This window comes from Anser anser, assembly GCF_964211835.1.
Source record: "Anser anser genome assembly, chromosome: 2".
NCBI lineage: Eukaryota > Metazoa > Chordata > Aves > Anseriformes > Anatidae > Anser > Anser anser.
In genome coordinates, this window is record NC_139721.1 from 141,786,407 (window position 1) to 141,801,438 (window position 15,032).

General features: G+C 37.3%; 1 protein-coding gene across 14 annotated transcripts in view; it reads left to right on the plus strand.

Annotated features, from left to right (window-relative positions):
- The window catches only part of CACNB2 (calcium voltage-gated channel auxiliary subunit beta 2), a 243,918-nt gene that overhangs the window by 35,122 nt on the left and 193,764 nt on the right, over positions 1-15,032 (plus strand). Inside the window, exon 2 of one of the 14 annotated variants that reach the window (XM_083824592.1) lies at positions 521-15,032. This exon is cut by the window's right edge and continues 76,373 nt beyond it. The exons of 12 other annotated variants lie outside the window; for them this stretch is intronic. The gene's annotated coding sequence lies outside the window, so the exon portion shown is untranslated. One more of the 14 variants, XM_083824596.1, reaches the window with a different exon arrangement.

Here is a 15,032-nt window from a genome sequence, read left to right on the forward strand (position 1 = left end):
GGTTAAAGGGTTTTGGCATGTTTTTGTGGTAACAATAATGCCTTTGTTAACAATTGTAAACTTACTGTTTTCTGAATTGTACTTGAGAAAGCTTACCTGAGTTTCACAGATTTAGTGTGTTACTTCTGTAGGTTTAGGCACTGTGAAGCTCCAGAAAGGACTGTGGTGCAGAGTTGGTCAGTGCATGCCATGCAGACCTTTTTTTTTTTTTTGTCTTTGCTAGGCAGAAAACATCTCTTTCATTTTTCAAGTGATTTTTTTTTTTCACATTTTCAAGTGATTGGATGGAGTGAAGGTATTTTCATAAGCTGACCATCATACCTAACACATAGGTGTAACGCTGGACACTATCCATAGTGGATAAATTGAAGTTGTCCTAATGTAAGATGGACTTTTGTGTGCAATTTGAAATTATGACTAAGGCTAAAACTAAAGCTAAACTAATTAGACTAAGGCTAAAACGGTCTTGTTTCTACCTGCAATAGGGTTTATATGTGGTATTGTCTGTGTCTTTCTGTAGAAAGTTGCACTCCACAGTGCCATCGCACAGCTCAGGGAGATATATGAATATTGGGGCCTTCAAGCAGAGCAGATGAAAAATAATCTTTCTACATCAGAACAAGCTTAAAGTCTTAGCTGGTGTCATTCCTAACAAAGAAAAAAGAGAATATGTCAGGAATGAGACAAGCCTTGATGAACAGTCCTGCTGATCAGATCCTTTGCTCTGAGCCCTTGTTCTCCTGCACTGCTGGAAGAAGATGTGTCCTAAACACTAGGACTGCTCTTGCCCAGAAATTTGCTCCTCTTCGTGTTTCTTTCCCATTTGTGTGAAGTGTTCAGCACTCACTGCAGCAGGCACATGAAATATTCCCCATCGTATGAGAAATGTGGGCTAGAAGGTCTGTATCTTTTCCTCCGAGTCAGTAGCCCAAATCTAGCAGAAGCTAGGTAACAGCGTGCTTATCCACAACCTGTATGGGTGTCATTCTGTTCCATGAACGCCTGTTTTGAGATGAGGTCTGTGTCTTTTTTTTTTTTCTTTAATTTAAATTTTCATCAGCTGTCCTATCCTGAACTTGAAAAGTCTGTCCCACATAAACTTTGTTAAAAATAGCATATTGCAAAAAGTCAGCACTGACAGATTGACTGCTTTTATCTGAAGGATTGTTCTTTTCAGAAACTCCTAATCTAGAAATGTTAGGAAGAATTCCATGTCACAATGAAAAGATGACTTGTTCCTGGATGAAAGAATACTTAGTAATACAACAAGAAAATTAACAAGTGTCTAACATTATAACAATTCAGGAATCTGAAAACGTCTTTTTACAGAATGCTTTGATGCTCTGTCAGAAAAACCTTAACTTCTGATGTTCAGAGGGTTTTCTTTTCCCTTGATGAGGGTTTGTCTGCACTTTAGAAGAAAAAAAAAAGAAAAAGGATCAGGATGGGACAGCAGTCCTCTTAGTAAGGAACTGTTTGAACCACCTCAGTGTGAACTCCAGAAGCTTGTTTAGGTATTACAATTTTGAAGAATTAAATACTCTTAAAAGGGGACTTTGCTTTTACTTATAAAAATTTTGTCTTAGTATGAGCAGACTTCATTATAAATCTTAGTATTTAATATTTGATTCTCTTGTTTGTCAATATTCTTACTGTCTATTAAATGACAATATTATTTCATCTATAATGTTGAAGTATGAAGAAATTCCTTACGTTCCACTTTAGCAGTCCATCTTTTCATCTAGGTAAACTTTCTCTAAAGCTTTAATGATGAAATATGACAACATTTGTTCATTATTTTAACAGTCATCTATTTTTTTGGTTGTTGTTGTTGTTGCCGCCAGAATCAGGTGCTCACCTTATGATCGATTTCTCCATTTGCATGCAATTCTGCAGTTTCCACGAAAATTTCGCCTACAGTAATTCACAGAAGCACATGTGCCATAGTTGGAGCTCTTTTTTGGTATGACATATACCACATGCTGCCACATGTTTGTGCTTAGTGTTGCAGAATCTAACAGTGTGCTTGATTAATGAGCAGTTGTGATCTTATTACATGTGTCCTACATTCTCTAGGCTGGTTTCTAAAGTAGCAATTGACAGGAAATCAGCCCTGATGAGCGTCCTCCAGTATGTTAGTCAGAAAAGGACAATGGCTATTTTCAAAACCTGGCCATTAAATCTTGGCATAGTTTATTACTTTGCTCTGGCACAGCTGAACGTACAGTTTTAGAACATTTGTAATGCAGAGCATAGGAGTAAAGCTCCATGAAAGCACTCACTTTGGTATATCCCACCCCTTTTCTTTGTCTAATAGCTGGGAACAGTTCTTGCTGTTAGTTCTGTAATGTTTTCTGAGTTCATTTTACTGTTGCTGACTATGTGTGTGGGACCTCATATGTTATGGGGTTCTATGTGGATGCAGTCCCTTTCAAAATGAAACAATCATGTTGATAAAGTTGCAAAAATCTTGGAGTGTTTACAGGAATTCTTTGCTTATGTTTAGAAGCTCTTTTTATTGTTTTTAAAATTTGTCTGAAGTGCATCCCAATGCTTCTTTAAATTCTCTAGTGAACATTTTAATTAGCTGAAGAAAAAACGGATTCACTAGAAAATAAGATCTCTCTTCGGAAAATTCTTAGTCTTAATACTTTGAACTTGATATAAATAAGATTAGAAGTGATTTCCATTAGTGTTTTGATGTGACATAAATAAAAGTAAAGAGCCATTTATAAAGAACTAAAGAATGCTATTGTTAGTAATGATACAGAATGCTCAATCTATGCTTTTAAAAATATTTCTTCCTTTTTAGGAATGTCAAGAGGCAAACTTTCAGTGTATTCTGGAAACTAAGTACTTGCATTATATAATGATGTGTGTGTAGTTCTTGAACTTTTAAAATAATGTTTAGTTTATGAACTTTTCAACTTGAGATACAGCAGATTCTGCTTGGTGACAGAAAGTAAACAAAAGTTACAACCTGCAGTTTCATTAGATGCCTGGACTAAATACAGTTTGTTTTCTAACGCATCAGAATGAATGCCATTCATTCCCCAGCCTTTATATTCAGGGACGTCTGGTAGATTTATGGACCTTGAGTGTCTTTTTCTTTTGGTCTCTTTGTCTCTTTGTCTCTCTCTCTCTCTCTCTCTCTCTCGTTCCCTCCCTCCCTCCCCTTCTTTTCTGGCATCGTTTTGTAATGATTCAGATATTCCACTATTATTCTCTCTTTAAAGTGAAAGTACTGCTTGTAAGAAGTGCCAGACAAAAGGGGTAGGAAATTCTGGTTTCTTGTATCTAGAACCATTACAAGATAGGCAGTGGCCAGCCCTACCTCCTCATACAGATGAGAAAGCCACCATTTCTTATCAGTCTCAGCCTAGGAGTGGGGAGTCCTCAGTGGTAAATGAGAGAAGATTGTTTGCTTTGAAGGCTGTGTTTGTCCTTGTAAAATGTGCATGTGCTTACAAGTGAAATGCTTACCCAAGTATTTGGGTAACCCAGAAGGGTTTGGAGACTTGCTTGGCCAGATCAGCCATCTGGCACTGTGCTCCATGGGCATACTCCTGGTGCAGCGTAACTCTCGGCGTTACTCTGCACCTCACCTGATCATTTTTTTCCATTTTGCTCTGTTTGCTCTGCTCCATGAAAATAACTTTGATGGCTGGACCATGTAGTGGGTAAGGAATTGGCTGGACAGTTGCACTCAAGGAGTTGCAGTCAGTGGCTCAATGTCCAAGTGGAGATCAGTGACAAGTGGTGTTCCTCAAGGGTTGGTATTGGGACTGGCACTGCTTAACATCATTGTCAGTAACATGGACAGTGGGATGAAGTATACCCTTAGCAAGTTTGCCAATGACACCAAGCTGCGTGGTTTGGTCAACATGCTGGAGGGAAGGGATGCCATCCAGAAGGACCTGGGCAAGCTTGAGAGGTGGGCCTGTGTGAACCTCATGAGGTTCAACAAGGCCAAGTACAAGGTCCTGCACCTGGGCTGGGGCAATCCCAATCACAAATACAGGCTGGGTGGAGAATGGATTGAGAGCAGCCCCGAGGAGAAGGACTTGGGGGTGTTGGTTGATGAGAGGCTCAACATGAGCTGGCAACATGCGCTTGCAGCCCAGAAAGCCAACTGTATCCTGGGGTGCATCAAAAGCAGTGTGGCCAGCAGGGTGAGGGAGGGGGGGATTCTCCCCCTCTGCTCTGCTCTCGTGAGACCCCACCTGGAGTGCTGCATTCAGCTTTGGTGCACCCAGCACAAGGACATGGAGCTGTTAGAGTGAGTCCAGAGGAGGGCCACGAGGCAGATCAGAGGGCTCGAGCACCTCTCCTATGAAGACAGGTTGAGGGAGCTGGGGATGTTCAACCTGGAGAAGAGAAGGCTCTGGGGAGAACTTATAGCAGCCTGCCAGTACCTAAAGGGGGCCTGCTGGGGAGGGACTCTTTATCATGGAGTATAGTGATAGGACAAGAAGTAATGGCTTTAAACTAAAAGTGGGGAAATTAAGGTTAGATACAAGGAAGGAAGAAGTTCTTTATTCAGCAGGTGGTGAGGTACTGGAACTGGTTGCCTAGAGAAGCTGTGGATACCCCATCCCTGAAAGTGTTCAAGGCTAAATTGGGTGGTGCTTTGAGCAATCTGGTCTAGTGGGGGTTGGAACTAGATGACCTTCAAGGTCCCTTCTAATCCAAACCATTCTATGATTCTACCTTCACTGGTTACCCCAAGTTTGTTCAATAGGTCTCACATGAAAAACCATTAGTTTGCCTCAGACTGGCTCCTTGTTTTAATGTATACATTCATACCAGTAGTTTCTTCTGTCTGTGTTATCTTCAGATGCAAACAAAAATCAGCCCTAAAAGGTCCTGTAGAGTGCACCATTGGCTCATTCCCAACATTTGTTATATCATGCCTTCTTCAGGGAGTGAAATCACGTCATCTTCACATATGTTTAGAGTACACTAGAATGAGTGGATGTTCTTCCCCAAAAGAATATGAAGCTCTTGTTTCTTTTTGTGATCAAGGCCATGTTAAGATTGATAATACCCTTGGGGGAAGGCAAAATATATTAGCAGTCAGGGATTTGAAGCAACCTGATGTCTGTTTTCTATTCTTAATAGCATCTTATTTGTTAGAACTTACAGTGCCTGTGGTGGTTCATGTCTAAATTTTGTCAGATTGCCTAATGCTTTGTGAATTTTCTGTGAATTCTTTTAATTGTATTTGAGACAGCTCCCCTGATCTTTGGCTTTTCGTATGGTCTGTATTAGTTGCTGTATCGTGGTTCACAGTGTGTTCCCCTGCATCATTGACCTGCCCTGAATGTGTCCTGTTTTGTAAATGTGTAACTTGCTGAATCTGAAGCCAGCAAACGAAAATGAGTTTCGCTTGTTCAAGCTGGTCCATAGTTTATTGGCACATATCTGAACCTATGTAAGCCATTAGTTTCAAAACAGGTGAATACATTAGAAAGCTATTGCTTTCAAGCTGAGTTTTGCTGTCTATACTCCTGAGCATTGGTAAGCTGGTGCTATGACAGTTGAAGCAAGTGCCCTACATGACTTACTGTACCATCCAGAAAACCTTTTATGATCACCGCCTGCCCAAGGTCCTATGTGAAACCTGGGTGAGCAGCTGGAGAATTATGAATCACTACCCATAATGAGGAGCCATCACTTAGGCAAATACAAGTGGTGACTCAAGAGGCCCTGTGAAAACAGAACAGCAGATTGGTTTCAGAGGGGCAGGTAGCTGAATGCCCAGCAACCTCGCTTCAGCAAACCAAGGAGTGAAAATGGGACTTAGCGTTAAATGCCAAATGATCCAAAACACAAACATGAATTCTCTGTGTGATTTCAGATTCTAAATGAAAATTGGAAGCTTTCATAAATCAATAACAAGTTTTTTAGGAGGAAAAGAAAGCATGAGGTTAAGCTTGGTTTTATAAAAGGCTTCTTTAGAGAGTATAACATTGAGAATCATTTATTATTGTGTCTCAAAAAAAGTAAGTTAGGCCTCACATTGCCTACTACTTAAACACATCAATGGGTGGTATGTTTCTCTACATTCCAGTATTTATTGGGTTAACAGTGTTCATTGCAAGTATCTGCTGTACTTTTTAATGCTAAAAAAAAAATATCTACCATCTTTCTTCTTCCCCTTTCCTTCTCCCTCCCCTCAAATAGCCTTTCCTATTTAAAAAAAAATAAATAGCGTCACCTTTATTCTTGAAAGGCTGTTCAACATTCAGTTACTTTTACCTAATTTGTCTAGCTTCGGTTACTAATCCTTTGCTTTTGTTGTGACTTTTTCTAGGAGATGAAGGAACTGTTTACTGTTAGGAGCCTTTCTGGCTCTAGCTGACCTGTAGTCCTTGTTTAAGTCACCTCTTAACTTTCTCACTGAAATAAACAGACTCAACTGCTTTAACATGGCTGAAGTCATTTTTCTAGCACTTCTCTAAACTTTTACAGCTTTCATCAACAGCCTAAAGGGTGTTTGGACACATATTACCTCAATAATAATCTTGCTAATACTGTAATACCACCTACCTGCTCGCTCTGGACATTTCTTTTATAGGTTAAAAGATCAGGTTGACCTTCTAAGCTACAGACTGGAAGAGAGAGTTTGTGTGAACTGCTATTGTTCAACATCCATAAGTACTTCCTAGGTTGCTGCTTTCCTAGGTACACTATTACCCACTGCCCCTTTTTAAATATTCTTGGGTTAAATTAACTTATTTTAAGCACACCAGATTCCATGTGAGTTGTCCATCATTGTTTATTTGTTCCTGAGTAAGTCGGTTTTATGCAGAGACACTTTTCTTCCACTTTGTTGAATACCCTTTTCTTGCAATCTTGCTGGCTCATTTCATCAAAGTTGGCAGAACAGTGGAGGTCATTATGTGGGCATACAGGTGAAATCTGGCCTTTGCCCACTCAGTATTTCAGTAACTGGACAGTTAGTAAATGTGAAGCTTTTGGAAGGCCAACAAGCATGTGCGTAGCATCAGAAAAGCCTCTGCCTTCTGCACCTTGCCCTTGCAAAGACGGGATAGGCTAGAGGAGAGCAGCAGAGCTGCTGACAGTAGGGATTTGGCTTGACGGAGCTTAAGAAACAGGAGACAGTGGGATGGCATGGTGGTTGTGGTAGGGAAACGCTTGAGGATGTAAAATGGACAAATGTAGTTTTTGCTGGTTTAGGGTTCCATTAACTTCACTGAGCCAGTCTGATCCCATGCAACCATGGTTGTGCTCACTGCTCCCAGAAAAATGCTATGAATATCTTGCTGTAAATGTGTTCACAAAATAACACGGGCTGGATTAGATGTCTCATGTGTGTTGGCTATGTATTTAGCTTGAAACGTAATTGCTTGCACTTTGCTTTCCTGTTGAATGTTGCTTATTTGTCAGAGTACTAAACACCCAACTATATCTGAGAAGAGTATTTTTATTTAGGTTAAAAATGATTGTACTATCCTACTTTTTCACAGGGATAAAGTTCAAACAGGAGATAGCTGTAGCTGGAAGCACTAAGTGAATATTTTTAAAACAGCAGAAGAAACCTACCGTTGCATTAGTTCAGGTACCATGTGACAAAACTAATTATAGTTCTGTGTGAGAGCTAGCCTGTGTTTTTGAAGATAAATCCTACATGGTTAGGCAGCCAATGCATTATTCATGTGATTCTGGGGAGAGGTATAGATTTCTACTGATAGTTACATATGGATGGCCAGAACAGTAGTAGATAGTCTTGCTTGCTGTTGCTTGCTTGGGGCAAGACGAGCAGGCAGGCATCCTGCTGTTACTAGGCATTTTAGACTACATCCTCTGCTGTATAGAAAGCCACCAGGCTATACGATGCAAAGGGCGCAGTAAAAAGAAGAGTCATTTTCAATGAATTTTTCAGTGACATTTTTCAGTGACATCAGTTTCAACTAATATCTTTTAATAATGGTGTGCATGTGTGTTTGATATTTTTGGTCTAAGTTATATTTGCTTTCTTAAAAATACCCTAGCAGAAATGTGTGTAAACATGTATAAAGAGAAAAAATATTAAATTTCATTCAATCATATTTTTCAGAAGAAATTTTTAAAAAGTTTTCAGGCCATATTACTTGAGTTTTTGTGTTACTTTCTCCTGCTTTTTTTTTTTTTGACTAATAGCTTCTAAATAATAATACATTCTGATATAAATATAGAAGTTAACTCATGTTGCCTGTGCTTTTTAAATGATTTGCCCATTGAATTTGCTCTACCAAAGCTATCTGTTATAAATATTTTGCTGGTGTCCAAGCACTGTTCAAATAAACTTTGTAATAATGTGTCTCAAGTCTGACATAGCAGGAGATTTGTTTTGGTTATATAAAGGTGGAACTTGACAAGATTAAGACACTGGGCCATGGAGCGTTTGAATTTGAAGTTCAAATGTTCAGTTTGAGTGGAGTGTATACAATTACTTTGTACCACTTGCTGTAATGGTAGGTTTCACTTATAATAAAATTACTATGAAATCAGGTCATGGTGGAGTATTCTATTTCTTCTGAAGATTGTGCTTCTCTTAGTGGGATGGAAATTGGGCCAGTCATAACACCCCAACCTTCTGTGATCCACTAATACCTAATAATGCTTTAAAAATCTACTCTGTTTTACCCCATAGGTGTCCACTCCCATGTAGACTTAATGTTGTTCTCTGTAGAAATACCAGGAACAGTTTTGATTATGAGACCATTAAGGCCAGTATTGTATTAGATACACCTGTGTAGTGTCTAACAAATCAGTCTGTGATGTTTCTTAAAGTCTATGCACGGCATTTGAGGCTGAATTTTTACTATGCCTACTATTAGCAATAATTGGTTGGAGTGTGAGCTATTATTTTTCTATTTCATTAACAGAGCTGTTTTATTTTATTTATTTTATTTCATTTTATTTATTTTTTGTCAAGACCTTTCTTTACAGAATCCTGCTTTGTCTAAGGAGTTTAATAAGAAATATATTTTCTTCTAGTAGTTTTAATTTTATTTTCTTCTAGTAGTTTTATTTGCCCCTTTATATTGCAAGGAGATTATCATACCCTCAAGGGGAGATTCCACCACTGGAATGTGATGGCATTAGACATAGATTGAAAAAAAACAAGAATGTATTTCCGCTTTATTATTTATATTTATTTTCTATAAATTTTTATTACATATATTATTATTATTTATATATTTATATTTATTATTTCCGCATTTTTTTGGTGTTATTGAGAAAATTCCTTTGCCTGCTTGGCAAAGCACATCAAGACCACATCAAGTGGTCTACAAAGGGGCCGCCATCAGCTGCTTCTACAGTTCAAATAATCAGATTCTGAAGATCAGTGCACACTGAGCCACTCTTTTCTTTGCTTGTTTCAGGAAGTCTTGTAATCGTATATAAGGAAAATACTTTAATAAATAAATAATCATAATAATAAAGCCACAAGCACTTTTGAAAATGGGCAGTGAAATTTAATGTGAGTTCATTTCTGTGAATGGCAATTAATTCACCAGAATTCACGTTTCATTTCTTGTCAAATACTATGCAACTACAACACTGAGTGTAAACTTGATGAAGTTGATCTAAAACTGCAATTAGTGTCTTCTGGAAATCATGCTGAATTATAAAAAGCACTTAAAAGTGTTATTGAATGTCAGGATGAAGACAGAAAGACTTATAAGGAAGCAATATTCTAAATGTGTGAGCATGATGGATTCGTATGTTGAATATAAAGTTTGATAAAATGTGTTTTTTTTGACCAACACATTAAAAAGGTTATTATACATACATATATATATATGTATGTATGTATGTTTGTTTGTTTTTAAAATAAATCTTTGGTTAACCTGAATTATTTTAATTCTTGTGGCTGCAAATATAATCAACTGTGTTAATTACATTAACTGAAGATAGTGACTGAGGAATCAAGCAAAGGAGGATAAAAAATCATCATCGCTTTGGTAATAGCTGGGCAAAGCATACTGCAAATGCAAAATATAGTCCAAACAAGGGTGCATAGGGACATATTTTAGAGATGTTGTTTGAAATGGGTGCTGTAACTCTGTCTGATTACTGCTGAAATACAGCTATGTATCCATGTGTTTATCACACAAGGGATAGTTCTTTGTGGTCGTTATTGCCTATGCTTTAGAAGCTATTTACAGAGTAAAGCGGCATTAAAATTTTACACCATGTATCATAATAATAAATAAAAAAAGGTTCAGAGTATAGTAATAAGTACTAATGTTCTTCTGCCAACTAGAGTGTTTTTTTTTTATTGTATCAGCAACGTGTATTCAGGTAAACAGGAAAAATATAGTCACTGATAGTTTCTAAAATGTAAATTGCTGATAGAAAAGCTTACTACACATGTATAATCTATGTAACTTTTAATAGTAACTGTACAAAGCCAGTAAATAGTGCAGAGGCATGTTTGTTCATTTAAATAAAACTAAAACATTTTTGAATAGTAAATTGCAGAGTTTATTTGCAAAATAAGTTTGTCATTTTTTATGCTCAGCAATCAGACTTAGGTCCCTCTGAGTGCAGAAGTTTATCTTTGTTGTTTTTTGCACTAGAGAAGCACAGAGATAAATGTGATAGAACTGAGGTTACTGCACACTGCCAGTACGCGTGTATTTTTTTCCTAATATATATTTTTATTGTATGTACTGAGCAGCAGTGTGTGTGTGTGTAATGGTTTCCTCTTTTTGTGTTTTCATATATGCTTTGAGTATAAATCTTTTGCTGTGGGTAATTGTAATCTTCAGAACATATTCTCTCAGTAACCCTGAATGTTAAGTTTAGTCATGCTTGTAGTGTTGCTACCAGCTTAAGGGATGTCTAAGGTTAAGGACACAAATAAATAAAAATGTGCTTCCAGAATTCCAATTTTGTCCTTTGTATTTTAATATTTTGTAAAGATTCTCAGTACAGTGAAAAACAAAGCATAGCAGTTATACAGTTCTATTTGAATTAGGCTGCAAGTACCTCTGGAGCTTAGTGTACGAAATCACTGTTGCAAAGATGGTTATAGAATGTCATGTCAGTTGTATTGGCTGATTGATTCTCCAATGAAATGGAAACTGATGTTGACTACAGTGCAAATGTATTGTGTGTTTTAAATTTTGCAGCTGCAAGTCAACAACATATGTGAAGTTTTACTAATGACTATTGAAAACAACCCTTTGTGTTATTTAAAACAATTTAGATTAATTACAAAAAAGACTTAATGTGCAGAAGCCATTGTTAAATTGTTATTTAGCATACTCAAGGAGGAGATGAAGAAGAATAATTTATCTTTTGTGTACTTGCATAGACTGTTTTGGAATTTAAAGAGTTACAGTAAAAAAGCAACTTTAAGAAATCATACTACAGTCATAAACAGTATCCCAACAAGGAAGTTATTCATGCTTTCCCTCAGCTTCCATGTAATTATATGCAAGTTCCAGGTGAACTGTAAGTACAATCAGATGATGGATAGTGAACTGGTTAATATTTGTGGATTTATATTCTTGGATACAGAACTGTTGCTCTTTTGTTGGTGTGGAAAATTAAATTCCATTTTTTATTTCTAAATATATGGCTGTTCCTCCTGCTCTCTGAATTTTATATTTAGTCCAATACACGACATGGATACTAAGTTTACCTAAAACAAGTATCAGTCTTGCCAGCCTTGACAAGGTTAGGGGAATTGTTCTGACCTTTTGCAGTGTCATATAAAATGGAATATATCTCATGACAGAGTTTTCCAGATGTCAGAGATGAAGAAAAACTTTCTGATAAGAACAGTTTTGATTTAATCTTTTAGTTCACCGTCCTGTGGTAGAAGTAGATCTCTGTTCCAAGAGAATTATCTGTGGCTAAAATTGATACATTTTATTTTTTACATTTTCATAGGTTTTAATCTCTCTGGTAGTGCACATACATTTATGATGCATACAGTCCCAAAGCAATTAAGTCATCATGGAAAAAGCAGTATAGAATTCTCAGGTATCATAAATTTGATGTTATTTACACAACTGCAGGGAAGAAATCCTGTTGTACTGTGAACATCTGAGAATACAATTAGTACTTGATGTTCATTAACTCAGTAAGAAAAATATTTTGAAAATATGAAACAAATTGCAGTAAACTATTTTGTCACTATATGAAATGCTTTCATGTTAATTTTAAGAAGGTTGGTTTAAATCTGTGATTTTTTTTTTGTTATTATCCACCCAAATAGTCTGTTTGCTCTCATGTTCCCACTTTTGCTGTAAGATTTGAACACATCAGAAATCAAAACTGAACAGAACTCATGAATTTCCTTGACTTGGTGCTGAAAATTTTCACATCATTTTATTAGAAATATAAGTGAACTCTAGTTTACTGTGAGATTTGAGGGTCTTCTTTCTTTATATATAGAGAGTATTTAAAAAAAAAAAAAGGTATGTAAATAAATCTCCTGGTTACAGAATGATTTTGGTAGACATCATAGGCATGGTAGTCCTTAACTAGGAATTTAAAGTGGACGCTGCACTCCAGGTGTGTCCCAAAGTGTTCCCCAATCTTTTATAGGGCCAGAAGGGTCTAAAATAATGACTGGAAATATTTTGTCTAGGGGACCAGACTAAATCTGGTCTGAAATAAAAACATTTGTACATATAGTGGAAGCAGGTAGGGGCTTTGACATGAACTTCTTTGATCTACTGAATGGCTCCCATTAGCTAATATAGACACAGTCAAGAATATAAGCTCCTGTGGATGTTACTAGCTTCCTCAGATAAGCCATCGCAAGACTCCTCCTTAGCATCCAACAACCTCCCCAGTTCTTGTTTGTATAAGTGCTAGCACATTTTGTTAAACTTATTATCAGAGTTAATTAAAAGTTATTATTATTATTATTATTTTGTTCTTTTTAGACTTCCGTTCCTTATACAGCGTGCAAACCTATTGGAAGATATGGTCTCGCCTTTACTTTTGGATAAAAAAGAATAAGGATTGTTAGCAGTATGAGGCTCTTGTAAAGCCTTTCCTGGAAGTAAAGGATCTCAATCTTTTCATGGTTTTATTCTCATTGCACCTAGATGTCTGGGTTTGTCCATGTTCCTTTTTTGTATAGTGTGAGAAGACAAGATGCTATGGAGCTTTTGTGCCACCTGAGAGACAAACTGCCCCCAGTTCCCAGATTTTCTCACGGGCCATTCCCTGTGGTGTCTGAAGAGTAGAAAGGATGGTGGCAGGGCATGTGCAGTCGTTGCCACAGCAATTCGCCTAGCCTGTGCATTGTTTCCACTGCTCTTTGGATGTGGGCAAGGAGTAGGCTTTCAGGAGTGGTAAATATCTGGCCATAATTCTTTTCTCTCAGCTGCCATTTTGTCTGGAGGTTTTTTGTTTGTTTGTTTGTTTTCTCATCTCAGTCCCTCAGGCATTGCAGAGAAGGATGGTGTGCGCTGGAGCAGTCACCAGCACTGACGTCCAGCCACCCTGTTCTCCTGTCCCAGGGAAGTGAGTTGGGGGATGCAGAAACCATAGGGGTAGCAGGCTAAGCATCTGTGTTTTAGCCCATCCTGATGGTGAGGAAGCGGGCTTAAGCAGCTGTCATGCAAGCTCTGGTGCAAGTGTCATGCAAGAACAAACATCTGCCAATGTCAGATCACTGTGTTGGTTTTGTAGTGCCCTTTCCCCATACTGGAGAGGTGGTTTTACAATTATTCCAGATTGCCCCCTTTCTACTTCATATGAACCCAGAGTTCTGTAAATACCTGCCCTCATAATGAGTCATGTTCTACAAATCAGCATCTTCCCATGCAAAAGAAATACACTGATGTTGGCAATCATTTTTGTTCACTGATTTCTGGTTCTACAAGTTATTAAAGCCTATTTATAGGCAGTTAATTTCCACCCAAAATTACATGTAATACAAAAGTATTTTCCCACCTGAGTATAATGGTTTCTCTCATTTTCTCAAGATTTAAAGTACTGAAAGGTAAAGATACGATCCCTTGATAACATTTAATTTACTTTTTGTTTGTGTGTGCTGTGCCTTAATACAGTAATATTCTGTTCAGTGCATGAACTGTGCCACACAGGTATCTCTGTGGTTATAGAGGAAAATGTATCGTAGTGGAGTGGGATTTTTTTTAGCCTTTGTTGTTTTCTCATATCCTAATTTCTTTGGCTTATAGAACCCAATTTTCAAAAGCCAAACAAGCCTTTATATTTGAGAAACAGGCTGGCTAAATATTGCTGTCTGAAATTATATGATGTTTTAAAGCAGTTCTGCAAAGTAAACAATAAGAAATATTATACTACTAACTCTCAGAATATTTCAGTTTCAAACTAAAATAGTAACCAAATATTTTATTAACACATGGGTTATGCATCATGAGGGTTATATATATTTGTGTCTGAAAAACATTGTTGATTTTATGTGTCATTTGTATTTAGGGATATAGAATTGATGAATTTTAATTAGCGTTCTATTAAGTAAAAAGTTTTTTTCTGCAGTTTCTGTAGATTTCTTGCATTTAAATGTTATTTTAACACTAGAGTTGAGCACTAAGCTGCAATGCATTTGAACTGTGTGTATAGTCTTCCACTATGCCGAACCCCCCATTTTGTTTCCCGTGCTACGATTCCTTTTGATTACAGATGGTCTGTGTGATAGTTGCTATAGGAACCAGACCGTTTTACTTCAATCTCTTCCCGTTGCTATGGTGTGCAGGGAGCTGCTATGTTTAAGGTGTCATTTAGATGTTTCACGATAGTCTCTGTAATAGTCAACTTGCAATCAATATTCTCTAACAGCAGATAGAGTAATGTGGCACACTAATTAATACTTTCTACCACCAACTGTTGGGTGCAAAAGAAATTGCAAAGTTAGTTTAATGACTTCTGCAGATACAGCCTTCTTTAAATGCTTAGCATCAGGAAACATAAAAATAACAACAAAAAACATCAAAACACCTCAGTTAACTCACTGATAGGCAGAATTATTTTTCTTGCCATAGTGAATTCCCTAACCAGGCACA